The 25,367-nt window shown below is 32.7% G+C and overlaps 1 long non-coding RNA gene across 1 annotated transcript in view; it reads left to right on the top strand.

Moving 5' to 3' along the window:
- The first annotated feature begins 602 nt into the window (after window positions 1–602).
- The window catches only part of LOC121031281 (uncharacterized), a 42,253-nt gene continuing 17,488 nt past the window's right edge, over window positions 603–25,367 (top strand). Inside the window, exon 1 of the long non-coding RNA XR_005790647.1 lies at window positions 603–769. This is a non-coding gene — a long non-coding RNA (uncharacterized LOC121031281). The remainder of the gene's footprint in view (window positions 770–25,367) is intronic.

Below are 25,367 nucleotides of genomic sequence, written 5' to 3'. Positions count from 1 at the left end.
TTAATATTCTGTAAAGAGGAGGCAGGGGTTAGTTTTGTATTATACTATGCTTACTCTAAAATAATATATAAAAAGGAAGAGGACACATATAATATCTTGGTTCTACGTTTTCAGAAAAGTAGTAAATGACTCCAACCTTCCATAGGCTTCATAAAATAGATATCATGCTTCAATTAGTGTTAAGACTGTAATCTCACTATTTGTGGAAAATGTATTTCAAACTTTGAAACTGGAGAAGGGAGAGTAGAGAAACTAGGTTTTTCTGCGAACAACTAGAAACATCGAGATAAAATACCTAACTCATATGTATGAAGGCAGGGGAAACTTGAAGAAATGAGAACTGGAGGTGCCAAGACTCCAGAGAAAAGGCAGTCTGAGAAAAGTGGATTTGCATTTGGAGCTGTTTTCATACTGGTGACAGTTTTCAATTTCTGGAAAGGTAAAAAGCTAAAGAAACGGGGTCACATCTGGGAAAGACTCCTCAGAAAAAGAAAGCTTTTGGAGCATAATATTGTGGAATTTTTGGCATCAAAGCTTTTGGAAACTTGGGAGAACCTCAAATACTGGCACTTTTATCCTGAGGATGTTTGTGACTGTGCAGGATAAGAAGCTAAGAACTGTTAAAAGATTAACTGAAACATATTAAAAAATGTTAGACTTTGAGCAAAAATCTGTTTGGATGTGGCAGCTACAAACTGAAAGTGGTTAGGAGGGTTCTGGTTGCAGGAGCCAGGAGAAAGACTTAAACAGACAAAGTGCAGAAGCAAAGGTAGGAAATGATTTCATTGGTTTATAGCATAAAGCCTAGTCGGTTGTTTGTGATTGGTTATCCTTAATCTTATTTATTTATTTATTTATTTATTTATTTTGACTGTGCCTGGGTGGCACAGTCTCTCTCTCTCTCTCTCTCTCTCTCTCTCTCTCTCTCATACACACACACACACACACACACACACACACACATAATAAACATTAAACACAAGATAACAATAATAATAAAAAAAAAAAAACTTTTGATTTTATATCCTTGAAGCAGTTAAAGGCTTAGGTTTTGGTTTACTTACTCATCCAGGCAGTAGAGCTGTCTCAGGTTAATGGCCTCCTTGTTTAATTAGTTTAACATAACCTAGCAGAACATTCTGTTAAAGCACAAGTTTCAGCAATTTTGAGAACCAAGTGTTAGACTTTAGAACCTGTGAGGAGAAGTCCCAGAAAATATGAAATCTCAATTGAAAATAATAGTCCAGAGATGAACCAAAGGCACCCTGAATCTCAACTGAGCTCCAACCCAGAATTAAATCTCTACTTAATTAATATGATCAGCCACTATTTTATTGTCTCAGGAAGGAGAGATATCATAAAGGAAGAAAACATCAGATGAATATTTTTATTTTAATTCACAATCAGCAATATTCTATCAAAAAAAAAAGACTAACATGTCAAAGGCAGAACACAACATTGCAAAGCAAGAGAAAACAGGAAATAGGAATACAGTCACATGAGATAAAATTAATGAGACTAGATGACCAGATCTTTAAAATAATGTAGATTAAATGTTAACAAAATTAGGGGAAGGAATAGGTAAATAAAATAGATGATGAAAAACACTTCATCAGGATATGAAATTTAACAGTTACATAGAAATTCTAAAATGAAAAAAAATATATAGTACCTGAATTTATAATCCTCTAGGGGGATTTAAATGAAGATTCACACCACAAAAGGCAAAACTATTAAGTAAGAAAACGGGTTGACATATAAATTAGAGAGTAACTAGAGAAAAAAAAGAGCAAGGAAATTCAGTATATGTAACAATAAGGTGAAAAACAAAGACTTAAATAGGTGTAAATGGAGTTCTAGAGAGAAAGTAGAAAAATGAGGAAAGAACAATACCTAAGAGGTAGGTGTCTCCAAATAGCCAGAAACTGGTTAAAGAAATCAAATCACAGAGTTAAAGGCAATGATCAAGATAAATTCACAAAATATAAGATTATAGTTCAGCTACTGAAAACTAAAGACAACCAGAAAATCTTACAAACAGCCAAATAGGACAAGACAGAACAAATAAAAACATTACTTTTGAAAAATCAACAGCAAATAAAATGACACCTTTAAAGTGCAGAAAATAAACATCTACAATTTTATTTCAAAAGACAGTATCTTATACATCAAAATTAAAATGAGATTTTCAGCAAATACTAAAATATTTTGTGTACAAAAATGTGCTCCAAAGCAGATCTTTTAATAAAGGCATTTTTTTTATAGAAAGAAAATAATTCCAAATAGGAACATAAAAACTGATCTTAGATGGAAACAAAAAATGATGTAAGAATAAATATGTGGCAAATAAACGAAGATGAAATCTTTACTGCCTGGTCCAAAACAGTAATAGAAATGACTGGTAATGTTCACAATATAAATCCTTAAAACTTACTTAAAAGGCTAGATGATTTCAAAAAAATAAAATAAAATAAATAAAAAGCTAGATGATTTGCTAGAATTTAAGTATGCTTGGAAAAGTGGAAAAAGTAATAATCTGCATTAAACTGTAATAAGGTATTGTCTTGTAATCTTTAAAAAAACTAAATTGTAAAAATTTCATAACTCACAAATTACCATTGGTAAGGGAATAATAATTTATTTAGGTATTAACCAAAAAATTGAGGAATGAAAAAAGAATATTTAAAAAAAATGGATGGAGTGAACAGAAAACACTTTAAGAAACATGTTTGGACTTTATGCAAAGATAAAGTACAAAACACAGCTAGATGCTTTTTTCAATTGCAATATGTTAAAGACAAGGACACAGAAAAGTTGAAATAATTATGATATATGGTGTAAACACTAAACAAAGATATTGTAGCTATAGTAATAGTAGCCAAAGCACTACTAGAAGACAGAGGAATATTTTGTAATTGAAAGAAATTCAACAGGAACATATCACAATTCAGAAGTAATATGCACAAGTTAATATAGATATTAAATATGTAAGCCCCAGATACAAATACATTATGTATACATATATTTATCATATACATATCATGTGCATGCATACATTTTTTTTTAATGTTTATTTATTTTTTAGAGAGTGAAGACAGAGCACAAGTAGGGGAGGGGCAGAGAAAGAGGGAGACACAGGATCCGAAGCAAGCTCTAGGCTCTGGGCTGTCAGTATAGAACCTGACACAAGGCTTGAACTCAAACTTTGAGATCATGACCTGAGCTGAAGTCAGATGCTTAACGACTGAGCCACCCAGGCGCTCTGCACATACAAAATTTAAATGGCAGATACTCATATGCTACTGTTAATAGCTAATAAAATGAAGAGAAAAATAATCAGTAATGCTCTAGTAGATCTGAGAGTTCACTCACCAAAATTGATGTAAGTATATTAAACTGACTTACATGCAACAGGGGCACATTTTTGATATACAGGTGCACATGGAAAATTTATCAAAAGTGAACAAAGATATTACAAATCAAATGTTAATAAATTTCAAAGGATACATAGCAATCAATATTTTCTGTTTATAATGTTATTAAAATAGTAACATAAAGTAAACTAGAAAATTTCCCAACTACTTGTAAAAGGATATTACACTTCTAATTAATTAGTGGCTCATAAAAATAAGTCACAATAAAAATAATAAAAATATATCTTTAAATATATGGAAAAATGTTACATTTTATTAAACTTTTAATGTGCAGGCAGAGCAAAGTTTAAAAGACATTTCATAGCTCCCAATGCATATATTAGAGAACAAGAAAAATTATCACTAATGATACTTTGACAATATCATGATAATTGAGTAACATCAAACCAAAGGAAAGAAAAGATAGGAGATAATAAAGAACAGAAATGAATGCAATAGAAAGCAGTTGATTGACATGGAAAATCAGCAAAGTTGAAAGTGGATTCATTGAAAACCCAAACTTTATGACCGCTTGTAAGACTGAACAGGAGTAAATGAGAAAACAAGATTGTCCAAAAACAGACCAACCCATATATGGTTTATAATTTTTACTTAAGCTGCCAATGTTACTTAATAAGAAAAAATGGCATTTTATTGACATATATTTGATTTAAAATTATATTGATTCTGATCTCTTTAGATGTGTTAAGCAGTGTTTCCTTTTATCTTATCCTTTGGAAGAGATTGTATAATTGGTAGCATTTCTTCCTTATATCAAATTGTAGAGCTAAAGTTAAAGACTGAAGTATACAACTTCTAAAAAAAACAGGAAAAAAGGTAAGTTTGCAGTTATTTCCAGGCACAAATTTCTAAGTGGGGTACAAAAAGCCATAAGAGAAATAGGAGGAAAAAAACAATAAATTGGACTTCATCTAAATAAGAAAGTCCTTTTTTCCAAAGTCTGTGTTAAGAAAATGAAAGTGTAAGTGACATACTGGGAGAAATTACTAGTGGTACATATATGTAACACAGGATACATATCCAAACTATATAAACAACCCCAATTTAAAAATAAGACAGCACAATATGTATTTTCAAAATAAATTAACATGCAGCTCAGGGGAAAAAAAAAAGATACATTGATGGTCAGTAATTACATGAACAGATGCCAACCTTCTTAGTCCTCTGATAAACCCACACAAAAAAAATATTATCACACAGAGTCTAGAATTGCTAAAATGAAAGAAGATAATTAAGTGTTAAGAAGTTCTGCAATCTGAGCTCTCATAATTTTCTAGTGGAAATGTAAATTTGCATAATCTCTTTAGACGATCACTTGGCAGTTTTAATAAAGTTAAGCATAAAATCACTGTATGTCCTTTTTTGGACCTGTATTCCTATTTATTTCTGCAAGAGAAAGAAAATAAGTATCTATGTAAAGTATTATACATGAATGATTTCTGCAGCTTTATTTAGGGGCCAAAACTGGAAAAATCCAAATAACCATGATCAGGTGAATGGATACACACATTGTAACATACCCATTTAATGGAATATTATAAACTTTTGTTAAAATGTGTCATCTCAGATAAATCTCAGAATCATGCTGAATGAAATCAGACACAAAACTAATTACTGATTCAAGATTTTAAGTTCTAGGAAAGTTAATTCTAATTCATTATAACAGCAGACATCAGGGATTGCTTAAGGTCAGGAATAAAATCTATTGATTTTTAGAGATAAAATTGGGTGATAGAGAAGTTTTATACTTTGAATCTAATGGTGGTTAAAGGAGTATAGACATTTGTCAAAAGTCATCATACTGTATACTGATAGGGTACATTATACTTCATATAAATTTTACTCAGTATAGTTTTTAAGACATTAGGATATAATGAGGCGTTATGAAAAAATTTATGATAATTCTGATAATTTAGAACAATTGATCAATTTTTTTGAAAACCATAATTTATAAATAGGTATGCAGAAATAAATATAATATTTGAAACATCTATTGAGTATAGATTTGTAAAGGATAGTGTAAGCTTAGGTAACTTAAACAGTGAATTTAATCTTTGCAAATCATAAAGGAATATTGCATTCTTTCAGAAACTTATAAAAAGAACAATTCTGTATTTGAAAATAGTTAATATATCCAGCATATATCAGGTAACAAGTCTTGACAAAGACATTAGAGGCAGAGAAATTAAAAAAAAAAATCTCTCTCAAACATGGATGCAAAAGTTTTACGAAAAAAAAATCACTAAATGAATCTGGTGATATATGAAATAATAAAATATCACTAACAAGGGAGGTTTATGAATGCAAATACAGATTTACACTTGAAAATCTATCATTATTGTTCATAAAATTGAAAGATAAAAGGGAAAAAACTCATGTAATTATCTTGACAGATGAAGGCAAATCACTCAGTGTAGCCGAAAATGTATTAATGATAAAACAGAGTTTTAACAAAATATGAATAGAAGTCACCTTCAGCAAATTTCATATTGAAAGGTGAATATTGAAAATTTTTGATCTGGGAAAGAATGAGACTAGGAGGCCCAGTATCTGCTTTCCATTCAAAGTTATACTGAAAGGGTTATAAACTATGAATTTTCATAAACAAGTTTGACTCCTTCTAAGATAACACCCACACAAATTCAAATTACTGGGAGTGGACACAAAATTGAGAATGACTGAAATGCTACCAAGAAAGAAAGAAGAAAGTCTAGCTAAGGATGAGTCTTGGGAACAGGACAAGAACCCTTAGAAAACAAACCATCATATTTTTTCACACCCCAAGAAAACAATAGACAAGGAAGCTACTTAGAGTTTAAAAGGTATTCTAAACTATGCTTCTTCCTAGAAGTTCCATGGAACTAATTTTACCTTTAAACATCTGAAAAGCATTGAGGTTAGATCTCATACCTGTTAAAAATGAGGATTAAGGAACATTATTAGTATGCTTGGTGATAACACTTTCAAACCAAACATCACCAGGAAAGAATACACGTGTAGTTGAACAAGTTGGGTTTATTCATTATAGTAAGGGAGACCACACACTATGGTGGACTGTGGACTGTTTCAGTGAGACCATTCCAAAAAAAGGACTTACCATAGAAGTTGGGTTCATGTTAGGTGGCTTTAGAGGAAGATTTACTGAAATGAAGTTTTATTCTGGATTGGGTGATATCAGGAAACAGGGATAATTTTGTGATTCAGTATCTTAATAAATCTTACCAAGAAGAAGGAAGACTGAAGCAAACCTAAAGCTATAATTGATAAAAAAGTAGCAGCCACTTAGCAATAGTCAAGATGGGGGGATGTTTGGTCATTTGTATTATTCAGACAGTGTGTGAATCTGTGTGTTAGTGCTTTCAGACATAATAATGGAAATTTGATTTTATTTGCTATTTTTTCTTGATTTGTCATAGTCACAGGTGGCTTTGTTTGATGTTGAAGCTTTAGGAGATTGATTAAAACAGAGGTATATGATGTGGTTGTCAGCCTAGGTTCTTAAAACACCAAAGGCTTGATGATAGTACTAAGACAGCTCATAGACTGCTTTTCGTTTCCTTAATACAGACAATGAAATCATCATAAAGACATGCCCTCAAAATAGATCAAAATTATATTTAAAATTGGTTAAAAGTCATTAAGAAAATGATACAATGTAGGAAAAATCCATAAGGATCTATCAAATTTAGAAAAACTCAGAAGTCAGGTAATGGAATTCAGGCAAGAATTATAAATACAAGACAAAAATTCATATCAGAAATTAAGACTAAAATGAAGACTTAATGGAAAAGGAAGGTGAAAAAATTTATTAAAATTTTTATTAAAATCTTTATTAAAATAATTGAAATAAGAGAAAGATATCATGTTTCATATGTGGAAGTTAAGAAACTTAACAGGAGACCATGGGGGAAGAAGGAAAAAAAAATTACAAGCGGAGAGGGAAGCAAAGCATAAGAGACTCTTAAATACCCAGAACAAATTGAGGGTTCATGGGGGTGGGCGGCGGGGAAAATGAGTGATGGGCATTGAGGAGGGGCCTGTGGGGATGAGCACTGGGTGGTGTTGTATGTAAGTGATGAATCATGAGAGTCTACTGAAGGCAAGAGCATGCTATGTACACTGTATGTTAGCAAACTTGACAATAAATGATATATAAAATAAATATTTGTTAAAAATAAATACGAAGAAAGATAAAAATCAAAGTGACAAATATTGAAGATAGCTAAGGAAAATAAAATGTATTTTTAATAGGAAGTTTTGAGGCCAAAAACCAAAAGCAGAAAATTGAACAAATATTAAGAACCGTCATTTTAGAAAAGACTTTTACATTAAAAAAGGATTTGAAATCCTTAAAAAAGCTGACACTGCAGTTTTGAGGTTCTGAGTTTGTTTGAAATGAAAGAAACCTATTATTAAAGAGTAAAAGCTTTGTAATTATGATTTTTAAAAGTATCAGTATGGAATATTTATCTTCATACCATATTATATTAGATAGCAAAAAAATATATCAAACACTTCTAGGGACATGTCAAAACATTAAGAAGTCACTTTGAAGGGCCTTCTCCTAGCAGAAATTGGGATAGGTAGAACTACAATTGTGTAGTAATCATAATGGGTTGAAACCCACCAAGTATATTTAAATCCATATTTGATAACTGTTCTCCCTCTCTTTCTCTGTTTCTCTTTCTCTCTCTCTTACACCCACACAGAGATCACATGATCATGATAGAGAAGAAAGGAATTACCTTAAAAACTGATAAAGGGAAAGAAACATTAAACTACCTTTCTCATTTCAACTCAGAATCTGAGAAGATAAAATATCTCCATGTTTTTCTGTTCTATATGAAAGTATATGAAATATTTTTTGCATTCCAGTTGATAAATGAAGAATAAATGAATGAATTAAAAATCTTCATGTTGCAGCCATCATTGAATTAATGTATGTGTACGTTGAGAATCAAAAGCTACTCACGTAACAAAGGAAACCAGAAATTATTTGCTTCTTTTTGAAAGAATGAGATAGCTTTTATGTAGCCAGCAGAATAATGGCTGCCAATATGTCCTCTGTAGATCACAGAAACCGTTGAGTAGGTCACCTTACATGACACAGAGTTATTTGCATGTATGATTAGTGTTAAAGACTTTGAGATTGGAAGGTTACCTACATTATTCACGTGGAGTCTATCTACTCACATGAATCCTTAAAAGCAGAGAACCTTTCCTGTGGTCATAGGGAGAGGATTAAGGAAAAACAGTTAGGAATTGGCAACACTGCTGGTTTTGAAGGTGGTGTAATGGGGCCATGAACTGAGGAAGCAATGCAGACTCTAGAACCTGAAAAAGACATGGAAATGAAACCTGACTAACCCCAGGATGAAACATAACTCTGCTGACAATTTGATTTTAGCCTCATGAAACCCACATAAGAATTCTGCCCTCCAAAACTAAAACTCTAAGACAAATTTGAGGTTTTAAGGTACTTAATTGTGGTAATCTGATACAGCACAAATAGAAATTAATACTACCTATTGTCCTGCACATTGGATTGAAAGTGCATCTAACCAGAGCTGTGTATTTAGCTGCCAGTACTCAAAATGGAGGAACTGTAAACCTAGTACATGAATAGGCAATCAGCAAAACCCAAGCTATAAAAAATCCTTTACGCTTGATGACTCATGTTTTAGCAATAAATACACTTTAAGAAAGGAAAAGAATTAACTATAAGCAAGGAAAACAAAATCTGTGGATTAAAAAAGGTTTAAAAAATGATCAAAAACATACAGGATTAAACTGTCGAGGGTAATAATGCAAACTTGAGTACTACTATTAAGAAATGCAAGGAAGTGATTACAAAAGGAAGTGATTATAAAAGGCAAGAGAGTGGTTAAATATATATGAAGAGAGGATGTAAGATCAGAACATAACACATGGAGGAATATCATTAAGTGTCTGGAAGAGTTCTATTTCTTTATCTGAATAGTGGTTATAAGCAAGTTCACCTGATAAGCATCCACTGAATTTACATTTAAAAAAAAAATTACTTATTTTTGAGAGAGAGAGAGAGAGAGAGAGAGACAGAGCGCGCATGAGCGGGGTAGGGGCAGAGAGAAGGGGAGACACAGAATGCAAAGCAGGCTCCAGGCTCTGAGCTGTCAGCACAGTTTGACACAGGGTCTGAACTCACAAGCCCTGAGAACCTGAGCCAAAGTCTGACTCTCAACCTAGTGAGCCACCCAGGCGCCCCTGCATTTACATTTATTGTGTGGTTTTACATAAATGATATATTTTATGATAAAAGGAAATGTGTAACAAATACAATACTTGTGTTTCATTCTAATATATGTTTTATGTACTTTGCAACGTCTGTTTTTCAGTGAAAAGCAGATCCTCAATACAAATATGTTGAGATATGTTATTCCTAAACTTTAATATTCCTATGGTAATTTAATAATTCATTTTTAATCATTTTAAAAATGTTATTTGATAAAACACATTAATATGTCTGTAGTGACACAGATAACATTAACATTAGGTGGGATATATAAAAATCATACATTGTTTCAGGGCTTTCTGTTCAGGTTCACCACCAAAGGAGTTCAGGTTACCCTGGTCTTCCTTCCACATGAATTCTGCAAAAGCTTGCAGGTTTCAGACCTTTTTGGATTGTCAAATGTATGCAAGGAATTGTTGACCTGTGCAACATTGAAGGGTTCTAGGTTTATTTGGACTACTTGGAAACGTCTGAGATTAATTACGTTGATAATTTTGTTATTTTTTTTTTTATGGGCAGTGATGGATACCTTTGTTGTCTTGGTTGTAGTGATGGTTTCAAGACCATATACATATATCAAAACTTACACATTTTAAACACATGCTTTTATTGTGTTACAATAATGCAATAAATAAAATTATTTAACCTAGATGCAAAAACTCTGAAAGAAGATTAGTCAATTGAATTATGATATAAAAATTAAACATCGTGACCAATTGGATATATATAAAAAATGTCAGGATGATTCAACATTTAAAAATTCTGGAAATACAATTAACATACCATTTTAACAGGGTAAAAGGGAAAAACAATATAATTTTCTTAGTAGATGTAGAGTCTGATAAAATAAACACTCATTAAGATTTTTCTTGCCAGAATATAAGAATATATTTTGTATTTCCACCCCCTGGACTTCCACCCCCTGGCTAAAGTGGCAAAACAATCATCCTTTTTATTTACCTTGTCCAATTTTGGGGGGATATACCGACATATAACATTGTATTAGTTTTAGGTATACAACGTAATGATTTGATTTATGAATATATTATGGAATGATTATCACAAGAAGTTTAGTTAACTTCCATAACCTCATAGAAATACAACTTTTTCTTGTGATGAGACCTTTTAAGATCTCTCAATAAATTTTAAATATATGTTACAGCATTGATAAATTTAGTCACAATGCAGTTTGTTACATTCCCAAACTTATTTATCTTGTAACTGTGAGTTTGTACCTTGTGACCATCTTTTCCACCCTTGGCTCTGGAAACCACCAATTTGTCTATGTATCTATGAATTCAGTTTTTTTTTTTCTTTCTTTTTCTTTTCTATATTTTTTTAATATTACACATACAAGTGCTATACAAAAACTATACTGTATGATAGTTTTTCTCTATTTCACTTAGCAAAATGCCTTCAAGTTGTAAATGGCAGTGTTACTTTCTTTTCTTTTTATGGCTGAATAAATATTGCCCATTCTTGTTTTATTTTATTTTTATGATGATAGCCATTTTGACAGGTATTGGGTGGATATCTGTGATTATTAGTGATGATGAGCACTATTTAATGAAGGAAAAAAATAGCAGCTGTGTGATGTGACCTTCTTAAAATGTTTTATTAAAATTTTTAAAGTTCAATTACAGAAAGAATAAAATAGTTTAAAGAATGTATTTCTTAAATTCCTCTCGGGAGAGAGGGAAGATGGCGGCGTAGGAGGACGCTGGGCTCACCGCGTGGGTGATGGGTATTGAGGAGGGCACCTTTTGGGATGAGCACTGGGTGTTGTATGGAAACCAATTTGACAATAAATTTCATATATAAATAAAAAAAAATAAATAAAGTAAATTCAAAAAAAAAAAAAAAAGAATGTATTTCTTTATGAGGCTCGTCCTGTTTTATCTATTTGTCTAGAGGCTGGAGCTGATTGGTGGATGCAAAAAATCCTAAACCAGAAAGTAACAATTAGAACAAAAAATCCCACGTTCATAGCATTTTTCTTGCCTGTTATAATATCAGTTTACATTGATAATTATTATCATGTCTCTAGTACCTTCTTTTAGGTAAATGGCATGTAAAGAAATGAACTTTACCCGTGGCTGTCTGAATATAGTACCTTCCAAAGCTTTGTACTATACATTGTGAGATATATAAAAACAAAACCCAAAAACCTGTATACTTCTTTAAAATATTTTTATTTTACTTTGTCTTACTGCAGGATCATTACTTTTGAGGATGTAAAGGTTTGGAAGAAACAAATAATGTTTTAATAAATGAAAAGATAGAAAATTAAAAAAAAATCAAATAGCAAATACCTCTGATTTTTAGAACAATTATATTCAGAACCAATGTACATGTTATCTAGAAATATCTAAAATTTGTAGAAGAGCCATTTTTAATAAGACTCTTATTAATAATTATGTTTTAATAATGTTTACTGAAGAGGATGAAGGATATTAAAACAACAACAACAACAACAACAAAATTTAAGCAGATAGGTACGTACCCTAGTAGTTTTGGTGAAGTGTTACCTCTGCCTATGTTGCTGTTTCTGTTTTCTCCTTCAACATCCTTGCAAGCATATTCGCTTGAAATCTTGATCATAGTGTCTGAAATTCATAGAACAGGATTTTCCAGACCACTGACCCAAAATGTGATAAAAAGATAGAGGTATACATGAAAATGTAGTTAGACTATAAAAAAAAACCCATCTCTGATATTGTTTGTTAAGCCCTGAAATACTTGGTACTAAAAATCTTTCCAAAGATCATTAGTTTTCCCAGTTCAGGAAACAGTGGGTTTGTGTATTACTTTACATTTGTAAAACATGGAAATAAAATGAAAACTGTCTGTAATTTAATAGTCTTTTAGTCTCTGCAGGTAGTCTACAAACTTCCTTCAGGTAAGTGTGATTAATATTTCCTACATGGTGGGAAACAATATATGTACATGGAAAGTTTGTTCCCAGAGTTGCTAATTGTGTACATAGTTAATTTGAAGTTTCCAGTCAGTTGATAGAAATTGAATATATTAGATATTAAACATTAGTTATCAAACAATGCTTTTAGTCCTATTTCAGTTTTTTATGTAGGTGCAGCAGATTTGTGTTACAACTTTTATAAGATGAAATAGGAAATTGCAAAATGAAAAGGATAAATTGTATACTTGTGAATTATTACTACATACGTTGTGAGCCATGTCTTCAAAGCTGAGTACTAAACACCAATTACTTCTGTGTGCTTTCCTTCACTCTCCTGCTTGAACACAGTTTCTTTTTTCTGTCCTCTAGCCCACAGAATCTACTCAAGCTTCATGACTTCTGCAGTAACTCTTCCACAAAACTGAAGTGTTATTCCCCCCATTTTAGTTTCATAAGAGCAGACTTATCATTCAGTGCAATTCCTTATCATCAGGAAAAATTCCTCTCTGAAATTATAATGTTTTACCTCCTTCGCTTAACTTATCACTATCTAATATTATCTATTATTTTGCCTGCATGTTTACTATGTTCCTCTGTTAGAAAATATGGCACATTGGGGCGCCTGGGTGACTGAGTTGGTTAAGCATCCAACTCTCAATTTCAGTTCAGGTGTTGATCTCGTGGTTTCGTGAGTTCAGGCTCCACATTGGGCTGTGCACTGATGGTGCGGAGCCTGCTTGGGATTCTCTCTCTCTGTCTGTCTCTCTCTGCCCCTCCCCTATTCATGCTGTCTATGTCCCTATCAAAATAAATAAATAAACTTTAAAAAAAAAATAAAAAAGAAGAAAATAAGGCTTAAGCCAGATACCTTACTAACTGGGCATTTCTATATTCTTGGTAATTATCATTACAGATGTTGACTGGCAAAAATGAAATAAACATAATAACTATATTTGGCATGCATCTGTATTATTAAAATGATGACAATAAAGTTCAACAGACATTATTTTAGAGCTGTTTGTTGTAACAGTAGAAACTGATATTATATTAGACTCCCTCTGATTATCTGCATTTTTATATACTTCCTATTCTTTTAATCTTTACCCTTGAAATATTTATTTAAGTTTATTTATTTATTTTGAGAGAGAGAGAGAGAGAGCGCACAAGTAGAGGAGGGGCAGAGAGATAATCCCAGCAGGTTCCTCACAGTTAGCTCAGAGCCAGATATAGGGCTCTAACTCAGGAACCATGAAATCATGGCCTGAGCTGAAATCAAGAGTTGGATGCTTAACTGACTGAGCCACCCAGGTGCCCTTTACCTTTAAATTCTTAACTTAAAAACTGACCTAGAGTCCAGAGTTAATCAACATTTTTTCCTTTTTTCAATGTTGATACCAATTTCAAATACCAGTTATCTGCTGTCACTAATTAAAAAATTGTAAATCCAATCAGATTTTGATAAATGATATGTATTTCATTGTTTCTCTTTTTTTTTGACATTTTTTTTTAGTACTTTTGTGTATTATTTTGAGTAACCAAATAAAGAATTTCAAGAGGGGCGTCTGGGTGGCTCAGTCAGTTACGTGTCCTACTCTTGATTTCAGCTTAGGTCATAAATTCAGGGTCCTGAGGTGGGCTCCATGCTGAGCCTGAAGCCAGCTTGGGATTCCCTCTCTCCCTCTCTGTCTGTCCCTCCCCCACTCACAACATGCACTCTCTCTCTCTCTCTCTCTCTCTCTCCATCAAAATAAGTATTTTTTTAAAAGAATTTCAATGAGACATTATGGTATCATCTAATCTACTGATGTGCTTAAGAACTTACCATAAAATCAATTATATCTGTACGTTGTTGTTCTAACATACAATTTTATGCCTTAACATTTCCCGAGATGTATTTTTTGCCATAGAGTTTAGTATATGATAAGAACTTAGTACTGTTTTAGAGAATGCATAAATAAAAAATTTACATGTATGAGGTCTAATCATTTCCAGTTTTATGATAGTGATGCACAATATTTAGTACTAGCAGCAGATACAAGTGAATTTACTAGAGATAGAGATGCGTTATTTGTACAAAAGTATAACATTAAAAATATTTGCCTTTCAGTTTATATAGTGTAAGCAAACAAACATAAATAAATGTATTACCTACTTCAATTAATATATTAAGAATAAATATAAAATATATAATCTAATTTTCATTAAAATGTCATATATTAAAAATACTGATATGATAGATTTGAAATAGCTATATAAAAGGCCTTTCAGGGGCACCTGGGTAGCGCAGTCGGTTAAGCGTCCGACTTCAGCCAGGTCACGATCTTGCGGTCCGTGAGTTCGAGCCCCGCGTCAGGCTCTGGGCTGATGGTTCAGAGCCTGGAGCCTTTTTCCAATTCTGTGTCTCCCTCTCTCTCTGCCCCTCCCCCATTCATGCTCTGTCTCTCTCTGTCCCAAAAATAAATAAATGTTGAAAAAAAAATTAAAAAAAAAAAATAAAAGGCCTTTCATATTGTGAAAGTTCTGGTTGCATAAGATTATAATTTTACCTGCCAGAATTGTAGAATGCTTTCTTAAAATAATTATCTAGAACTTTAGTATTTGAAAATACTTTATATACTTTTCCCCCTTTTTCTTATTTTCTATATAGTACACAATATTTTCCATAGTTAACAACTGAAAATTTCTTCTGAGAATCCAATAATATAGTTAAAATTCCTTTTTCTATTTAAAAATAAGTGAAACTCAATAATAAATTTAAGATACTTTGGTAGAAATATGTCTATTCACATTTTTAAATCAGATTTTTTTTTACTGTCTAGTTGTCTGAGTTCCCTACATATTTTGAACATTTACCCCCTTGTCAGATAATTGGTTTGCATATATGTTCTCCCAGTCTATATATTGCATTTTCATTTTGTTGATTGTTTCATTTAGTTTGATTTTGTTACATTTGTTTATTTTTGCTTTTGTTGCCTGAGCTTTTGGTATCATATCCAAAAATACTTTTGATCTGAATAGAAATTTTTCCACAGCAGATAACAAATAGCTAAAAGGTATATGAAAAGGTACCCAACATTATTAATTATTAGGAAAATGAAAATCAAAACCCAAATGAGATGCCTCCCACTTGATAGGATGGCTATTTTCATAAAAATCAAACAAGTATTGGCAAGGTTGTGGGAAAACAAAAAGGAATCCTTGTACACTATTGGGGGGAATACAAACTGGTATAGTAATTATGGAAAAGAATATGTAGGTTTCTCAAAAACTTAAAAATAGAACTACCATATGATCCAGCAATCTCTTTTTAGGTTATGTACTCTGAAGGAAATGAAATCAGTACCTCAAAGAGATATTTGCCCTCCTGTGTTCACTGCAGCACTATTTGCAATAGTAAAGATACGAAACAACCAAGGTGTCTATCAATGGATGAAGGGATGAAGAAATGGTGGTAGATATATGTACAATGGAATATTATTCATTCTTTAAAAAGAAGGATATTTGGGCATTTGTAAGTACATGGATGAACGTGGAAGACTTTAATGTTAAGTTAAATAAGTCAAACACAGAATGAAAAAAACTGCATTATCACTCTTACATATGAAATCTGAAAAAATCAAACAGGTAGAGGCAGAAAGTAGAAAGCTGGTTACCAGGTGGCTGGGGCCAGAGGGGAGTTGGGAGATGTTAGTCAAAAGGTACAAAATGGCAGTCATGTAAGTTGAATAAGTGTAGTGATCATGTACACCATGATAATTATAGATAATACTTTGCTGAATACTAGAAATTTGCTAAGGCAGTAGATTTCAAATACTCTCATCCAAAAAAGGGAAAAAAATGCAACTACATGAGGTATATTAATTAGCTTGACTGTATCAATCATTTACTATGTTTGTATATATATACAAATCATGTTGTACACCTTAGGTATATATGAATTTTATTTAAAAAAGAAATATGTGGGTGGAATTAAATATTTCTGTAGTCCCCAAGTATTTTTGATAGTCATTTTGAACTAGAGTAAACCAGAGTAAGATGCCATAGAGATAATATATGTTTGCGTGTGCATGCGTGTGCGCGCACACACACACACTTGAATAAAGGAGTTTGACTCTTGTTTTTGAAGAAAACTGTCAGTTGTGAGCACACACGTATTCTCTGCTCATAAAAAGTCTTGCCTTAAGATGTTGTAAATGTGTTACTTGACAGATAATATTAAAAGAGAATTGCTTCTTCAGAATACCATATTGATAGGTTATTCAGTATTTTTAACGTTAAGGAATGAGTGAAAAAATTGACTCTAATTCTGACTTCAAACAGAGGCAGAACTCTAGTGACTTATGTGGATATTTACATATGTTGATCAAATGAATGCCAATTATATTAATATGGGAAACAAGTCTTTTTTTATGAGTTGTGTCAATTTTGTTGACAGCACATATTACAATGGGTGGTTCAACACATTTAATTAATTTGATTTTTTGAAATATCAGATATAAGTGTCACATCAAAACAAAATTGACTTGCACTGTGCAAATAGTTGTTCTTCATTATGTTAGTGAAACAAGAAAGACCAAAGTTAGATGCATATCTCAGTTTTCATTCCAAGGAATGATTTTGATCATGTCTCCGGTTCTGATGTATGAGAAAAGCTAATGCAGCTCCTTTCTCTTGTGTTCTCTCAATTCCTGAGGTAATTTCCTCTTGCTGCATGGAATTGCTGACATGGAGTTGCTTCTCTCTGGAATTTTCCAATATTAAAAAATATGAAGTCTGGGCCCACAATAATGCAACTCAGTTTCAAATAAAACAAAACAAAAAGTTCAACAATGTGAACTTCTATTTAGGTTTTCTATGATTTTTCTTCCTAACGTGATATTAAATTTACTGGTTTACTCCTCATAATTTATTTTCTTTCTTATGATTTATTCTCTTCATTTTCAGAAATTTCCCAGTCTCAATACCTATTTAGAATCTAATCTCCCAAATCTAGTGCTGGATGGCTGTGTTGTGTTACTTCCAATTTGACATGTGGACAAGTGTCTGTTGTCACACAGCCAATATTTTCAGCCTATTCACATAAACTGAATAGAGATTTTTTTTTTTATCTTTAGAAAAGTAGAAATTGCACTACTGAGGTGATCTCTTAAATCCATCTTTTCACTTGCTAATGCTTTTAGAAAGGAATATATCATTTCCAGATGTGCTACAACTTTTCCCACAGGAGAAAACAAAACAAAACAACAACAACAACAAAACAGTAGAACATTATCTGAGCTGAAGGAGGGGATTTGTACATGAAAATTTACTAAAACCAAAATCTCATTATAATTCTATACCTTATTCCAAGCTATTATGGCTGTTTTTTGAAAAACGTTCTTGAGACTATTTCTTTGCCCTTCCAGTCTCTGTGTGATTTTGCTATGATACAAGTGGTTGAAGAGCAAGTGAGTCTTACAGAGATTTGGTAAGATATTATTAAGTGGTAGGAGGTTGTGGTAAAGGAAAAAACAGTAGAGAAAAGCAAGAAGATAAAATCTGGGTGTGATAGTTATTATTTGGTATCAGTTGTACAAATGGCAAAGGTTGGTTTCTCACTCATTTAGTTAGAGACCAGTGGGTTAGCAATATAAGATGCTTCCATCTTGTTCCAACAAGTCTATTTGGATACCGTTTAACAGTTTCTTTAATTTGGCTACCGTATCCAGAGGTCAAAGAAAACGGAATGTTGACAAACACCGTGAATATCTACCAAGTCCCTTTTTTTTTTTTCTGGCAACAAACTATTTGGTTCACTTTCTTTCTTACACATTCAAGATACTCACAGTTCAAAGCCTATAGTCACAGTTCAGAAGCTCTAGATAGTGGAAGGTGCAGTTGTCTGTCCATCAGGTACATTTAATTCAGACATGTACACTGAAAAGACAAGGTGTCATACCTATACACACTCCATATGTAATGGTGGAACATGAATACACAACTGCAATAACCATTCTCAGGTAGAAAAGAGAAGAATGGGCAACACAGTAATTATAGGTTTTGACACCCCACTAGACAGAGTATGAACTTACTTATCTTGAGATGAAGAAATTAATTATTTCCTGATCTTGCTCTCTGCAAGCACTTGCTATGTGCACTGTTTTTATTGTTTTTGTTTGTTTGTTTGGACTCTTTAAGTCTTTTCAGAGGTTCCTCTTTTCACCATTAACCTCACTTGAAATGAGGTGAGTTGCCATTTTGAGGACTTCTTGATATTCACAGGCATATTCATACATATTCTAGTATTGAGGCAGGGTTATCTTAAATCTTAATATTATATTGTGATTTAAGTGAAACCTTGAAACAAAAAATAAAAATTAATAAAATTAAGTACATAGGGGATTAAAAAAATTTTTAACATTTATTCATTTTTTGAGAGACAGAGACAGAGCGTGAGCAGGGGAAGGGCGGAGAGAGAAGGAGACACAGAATCCGAAGCAGGCTCCAGGCTCTGAAGCAGCAGCACAGAGCCCGACGTGGGGCTCAAACTCACAAACTGTGAGATTATGACCTGAGTCGAAGTCAGACGTTTAACTGACGGAGCCACCCAGGCACTCCCATAGGGGATGTTTATATCAAATTTATTTGGCCTTTATTCTTTACCTCTTATTATAACATTAATTTTATATGGAAATAAATGAAAAATTGGGAAAAAGAATCTTAACACTATACTATGTATATACATGGTATACATATGTATATCTGTACACATGTGTATAAATGATATAACAACTACATAAAATATGTGTGTATTGTTTCATTTGCAGTACAACATGAAATTTGAGCAAGCACTTTTTTTACTTATTTGCTATCAGTAAGTTCTGTTCTAGATACAGTTCTCATAATAGTTTTTTTTTTTTTCCTTCTGTGATTCATGACTGTCATAACTTAATGTTGGCCAAAATGAAAGCCATCTGAAACATTGTTTGGGTGGCAAAGTAATGCTCAAAGACTCAAATTAACACAAAGTGACATTCAGACTGATACCTTGCTGAAGAGAGCCAAGAGTAAACAAAACACACTAACATTCTGATTTTTCCCAATCAGTCCTCTTTAGCTACAGGCTGAGTAGGTAACCTGGTGTGCCTCCTGATCTGTTGAAGATGTAATTTTTCTTTCCTTTCTTTTCCATTTTAATCTTCCTTCAATTTTATAATATAGAGAAATTGTATTGGAAATTAAATTATTATATATCATTTTGTAGGATATATGGTTTCATATTCAAATATTACCTAAGAAAATATATAAGATCGAATATATGAAACTACAAAAATGGTAAGCAGTTGAAATTCCTATATCCTGAGACATTTATGATTTTTCTTTATGAATGGAAAAATTAACGTTAAAAAAATTATTCAGTAGCAGGAAACCCCCAATTTTCTGTCATAGAATAGAATTTTCAGTATAAACATATCTAAAAAAATAAAGGAATCATGGATACTCTATTTTTAAGTAGATAGTAATAACAGAAGGTTTTTTTTAAATATAATTAACTAATTGCATAGAAAATTAACCTGCCCACCTGAGGAGAATAGACGTCCCTCAGATTTGACTCATTAAGATCATCATGTTTTTCTGATGGAAATTATACTGCAGAGCTTAAATGTGGTTCTTATGGGAAGAACGAGTTTTACTGAATAGTTTATTAATAACTATTATGCTTCAATTCTCCAATTAAATATATTCCCTCTGCAGCTTAATTATTCTTATTTGAGTGCATAGTCTTAGTTGTATACAAAATGACATTATTGCAGTCAGTGGAAGAGATATATTACGTATAAGCAAGTGAATAAAAATTAAGTGAGAAACATTTGGAGTGATTCAGATGAATATTTATTGGAGTATATAAATTCCTTTATTTTGTTTTATTTTTTGTATCTTGAAGATATTGTAAGGAACCACAGAATAGCGGTTTTACAGCTGATGAAAGTACTTAGGGTAATCTTTGTAATTGTTTTCAAATTATGCAAATGATAAAATTAATAATATAGAAAAGCTTGAAAAAATACTGGTCATATTAGCTTTTTAAAAAATGTTTATATATTGAGAGAGAGAGAGCAGGAGCAGGGGAGGGACAGAGAGAGAGAGAGAGAGAGAGAGAGAGAGAGAAAAAAATCTCAAGCAGTCTCCACTCTGTCACCCCAGAGTCCGATGTGGGGCTTGAACTCACACACTGTGAGATCATGACCTGAGCTGAAATCAGGATTCAGATGCCTAACGAACTGAACCACCCACGCACCCCACATTAGCTTTTTTGAAGTGGAACTTTCTTTCTCCAAAACTTATCACTATCCAATTAGTATGTTAATTACTGTTGACAGGATTTGGAAATGTTACCTAGCTATCACTGAACCCTAATCTGGAAAATGACAATTACCAAAAGTCCCATATTTCTGGACAAGTTTCTGCTTTAATGCATACTTAGAAAAAATATTTTCCAGTTAATGTTTAATTGTCAGCATTAAAACTGCTGAAATTATGTAAAATTTTCTGTATTTTATAAAGCAGATTGTCAAAAATTTCTAAAATCAGGCTATTACTTTCAGTACTCATATTTAGTTGGGGCTTTAACAAGATTGATTCTTAGTAAGATTATGAAAAGAAGATTCTTTATATTCTTGACAATTATGTCAAGTTATGTTCAATTGTGAAGACTTACTGTCTATTTCTTCCCATATATAATTCTGTTTTTGAGTCGTCCATTCTGTAACATTGATTTCTTTCCCTTATTGTTTCAGTAGCTCTACATTGTGTAATTATGGTGGATTTCTAACATCTGAAAAAGCTAATGGCATATTATTCTTCTTTTTTGAGAATTACTTGTTAAATATTGCATGTATATTGCCCACCCAGCTTGATTGTTTACAAAAGTAGCTTTTGTTTTTCATTGGAGTCCAGATCATATATAAATTAATATAGTAAACACTTAAATCCATGAATTGAATTTTTGAATAACTGTAGTTTGATTTATTCAAGGATTTTTAAGAATGTTTCAGTCTTTAAAGTGTTTCTTTAAAGTGTTGACTTGTTTTTATTTTTTTATTTTTAATGTTTTTTAAATTTATTTTTGAGAGACAGGGAGACAGAGTGCAAGCAGGGAATGGCAGAGAGAGAGGCAGACACAGAATCTGAATTGCCTGTTTTGGAGCCCAAGTCAGGGCTTGAACCCACAAACCATGAGATCATGACCTGAGCCAAAGTTGGATGCTTAACTAACTGAGCCACCCAGGTGCCCCTGTAAATGTTGACATTTTTAAATTCATTTTTATGCCTTTATTAAGTTCATTTTTAAGTGCAATCTTTATATATCTTTTCTGAACAGGAAGACCATTGATTTTATAAATTAATTGTCTCTAATTACTAATTCTCTCATTAGTAAAAGTTTTTATTTTTTTTGTAATATCTCCAATGGTCTCTTAGATATTTCCAGTTATACAATTCAAACTTCATAAATATTATTTCAAGTTAACAAAACATTTACAAACCTCTTGAACTTTGTTCACTGTGTTTCTTGTTGCTGTTGTAATAAATTTCCACAATTTATGTGGCTGAAATAAATAAAACAAATTTACAGTTCTGGAGGTCAGACATCTGAAATATTCAAATGGGGCAAAAATAAGGTGTTAACAGATATGAATTTCTTTCTGGGGGCTCTAGGAAGGTATCAGTCTTCTCCTTCTTGTCTTTTCCAGCTTCTAAAGGCTGCCAAAATTCCCTGGCTCATTATCCACTTCCATTCTCAAAGTCAGCAATGGCCAGCAAAGTGTTTCTCATGCAGCATCATTCTAATGTAACATTTTGTCTCTAGCTTTCACATTTAAAGGACCCTTGTGATTGCGTTGGGCTTACAAAGATATTCCAGAATAATCTTATTATAAGGCCAGTGGAATACCAACTTTATTTCAATTTTCTATTTATATTTATATTACTATCGTAAATAGTAGATTCAGTTTATCTTTTTATCAGATACTTAGAGGTGGTCTTATCTTTTGGCATATGTGAACTAAGTATTAAAAGATACTGAAACTTTAAATGTAATAAAATGTCAGTGGATGATATATCACCATTGACTAACTAAAATAAAAAGACAAAGCTGCAATTGTTTATTTTAGTGAAGGGGATATGTTGGTTAGACATGGTCTCTTTGAACAGAGTAACATGATAGTAAGATACTGGCTTTTTCAGCAGCATCAACTTCCGGGTTTGGTGGATTTTCAGGGGTATCAGAGATTTCCATAATATATAAAATTGTAATTTTTTTCTGATGAGATTAATATTGATTACCACATGAATATATATTTATTAAAGTAAGTTCATTCTTAATTGGTTGACTTTCAGAAGATAGAGGGAGAAACTAATTTATTGTTTCATGAAAGCATATTCACTGAGCCAAGTTGCCGTTGATTAATTGAACAGTTTTAAACTGTTCTTGTGAGTACCCATTACCATGGCTACAGTACAATACTCTTTTCCTAATTCAGTGGGACATTTTTATTCTCAGTCACTCCTTTTGGTGCTACAGAAAAACCATCAAGTATTATCCAGATCTTCACCATTGTTGATTCTTTTTGTAGGTGAGGTTTCTGAAGGCTTTTGATGTTCAACCTGTGCATCACTCAACAGGATTTCATGCTATTTTTAAAAGAAAATTTGTTTTTTTTGTTTTTTGGTTTTTTTAGGCAATTTTATGTTCACAGCAAAATGAGAGGAAGGTACAGAGATTTCCCATATTACACCTGCCTCCACGCACGCATACCATCCCCCATTATCATTATCCTCCACCCAGTTAGAACATTTGTTATAACTGATGAACCTACATTGAATGAACCTACATTGAATGAACCTACACATCATTATCATCCCAAATCCTGATTTTACATTAGGGTTCACTCTTGATGTTGAACATTCTATGGGTTTGGACAAATGTATAATGACATGTATCCACCATTGTATACTATGACATGGAATAGTTTCACTACCCTAAAAATCTTCTGTGCTTGGACTAATCATCCCTCCTCTTCCCTAGCTTATGATCTTTTTGTATCTCTATATTTTTGCCTTTTCCATAGTGGCTTTCTGTATGGTTGGACTCATATACTTTTTAGCCTTTTCAGACTAGTTTCTTTCACATGGTAATATGCATTTAAGTTTCCTCCAGGCTTTCATATATTGATTGCTTATTTTTTTTAGAAATGAATAATATTCCATTGTCTGGTATATCACATTTATTAATCCATTAATCTACTGAAGAACATCTTGGTTGCTTCCAAGTTTTGAAATTATGAATTCCAGATAAATGAATTATAAATGAAGTTGATCTAAATATCCCTTTGCAAGCTTTTGTGTGGACTTAAGTTTTTAACTCTGAATAAATGAAAAAGAGCATGATTACTAGATAGTAATGGTTAAGAGAACGTTTAGCTTCGTGAGAAACTGTCAAACTACCTTTCAACATGGTTGTACCATTCTGCATTTCCTCCAGTGAAAACTGCAGGACTGTTGGCATATAACGACACTGCCCCAACCCTGCACTAAAAGACTTGACTAAAGTCTAGAATGGCTTCTAGCAGCATAAGGATATGCTTCTAGGATAAGCCCAAATCCCTACTAAAATGCCTGAGAAGGCTCAACACTTCCAGGAGAATGTACTGTTTGTTTTAGTCAATTCCCTGTGCTAGGCCCCTGACCACCCTTTCTTAGAGAATTTACTAAAAGGGTTTACAATTGTGAATATATATTTCCTCCAAATCAGAAATGTTTCTTTTTATTTTATTTTTTTTAATGTTTATTTTGTGTGAGAGAGAAAAAGAGTGAGAGGGAGGGAGGGAGGGAGGGAGAGAGAGAGAGAGAGAGAGAGAGAGAATGAGTGGGGGAGGGGCAGAGAGAAGGAGATACAGACTCTGAAGCAGGTTCCAGGTTCTGAGCTGTCAGCACAGAGCCTGGCGCAGGGCATGAACTCATGGACCGCAAGATCATAACCTGAGCTTAATGGACGGAACCACCCAGGTACCGCAGAAGGGTCTTTCTAAAGGACCTTAGAGCCATTCCTTTGAAATATAATCATCAAGAAGAATACCTCTGTCTTACTGTGTCTCTGAGAGGATAGAATCCTTACTTCAGTAAATGATTAGCAAACACAGCTGGCCTAATAACCACATTTGGACTGACTAAAATTGTAATTTTTCACTTCTCTCATTCTACTGAGTCCTCTCTCTTCCCCCTCCCTCATTCTCCTTTTAAAAAGCCCAATCATGTCTGCACAGACCTATCTTAGGCCGTCAATAACTACGGAGTAAAATCTATTTTCACTGCCGTAACTAATGTTTGGATATGTTTATCTTGACATTAACAGTGAATAAGTGTTTCTGTTCTGCATTCTTGTCTGCATTTGGAGTTTTCAGCATTTTGGATTTTGGGCATTCTAATATGTGTGTAGTTGTGTCTCGTTGTTTTAATTTGCATTTCTGGCACTGGTTTCCGTGGATATTTCAACTCATGGATTTCTGCTCCAGTAAGTTGTGATTCTCTGTATTCACTTGTCAGCCTCTTCAATTAGGAACAACGGTTTGCCTTGTGACTTCACTGCTCTTGTTGATCAAGAGTTGTTGATTTTTCAGTTTATTTAGCATTTTTCTTGTTAGGACAGAATGGTGACTTCTGGGCTTCTTACATGCTGGCCCAGTAACCAGATGTCTGTTTTTGTTTT

The sequence above is a fragment of the Herpailurus yagouaroundi genome, unplaced genomic scaffold, assembly GCF_014898765.1.
Source record: "Herpailurus yagouaroundi ecotype Mexico unplaced genomic scaffold, PumYag 141, whole genome shotgun sequence".
Taxonomy (NCBI): domain Eukaryota; kingdom Metazoa; phylum Chordata; class Mammalia; order Carnivora; family Felidae; genus Herpailurus; species Herpailurus yagouaroundi.
This window is presented reverse-complemented; position numbering and strand designations above follow the sequence as displayed.